General features: G+C 43.7%; 1 protein-coding gene across 5 annotated transcripts in view; it reads right to left on the bottom strand.

Annotated features, from left to right (window-relative positions):
- Positions 1-295, bottom strand: part of LOC107742796 (pumilio homolog 2-like) — a 107381-nt gene that overhangs the window by 34802 nt on the left and 72284 nt on the right. The window lies entirely within an intron of this gene.

The raw sequence follows: 295 nt of genomic DNA, 5'->3' as shown, positions 1-295 counted from the left end.
CTCGGACCTGTAGCACCGAGGCCAAAATCACGCTGCATTTCCACCATCGGGCCAGAAGCTCCGCTGCGCTTCACTAAAATCCGTCCTTTACACGCCTCTCAGGAACAACGTCACGCAACCCCATCATTTCGCCAACAAAGAGAAGTTAGCAGAAAACTAATAAGAAATAAGTCACTGGAACTAGCGCGATCACAAAACGAACATGATAAAAGCGGCCGTTTGTTTGCATGCTGTTAAAGATTTCAATCCGAAAGTATCGATGTTTTACAATAATAAGTGATACATTGATCATAAT

This window comes from Sinocyclocheilus rhinocerous, unplaced genomic scaffold, assembly GCF_001515625.1.
Source record: "Sinocyclocheilus rhinocerous isolate Xijiao unplaced genomic scaffold, SAMN03320098_v1.1 scaffold822, whole genome shotgun sequence".
Lineage (NCBI taxonomy): Eukaryota > Metazoa > Chordata > Actinopteri > Cypriniformes > Cyprinidae > Sinocyclocheilus > Sinocyclocheilus rhinocerous.
Note: the sequence above shows the minus strand (reverse complement) of the source record. Positions and strands in the feature narration are given on the sequence as shown.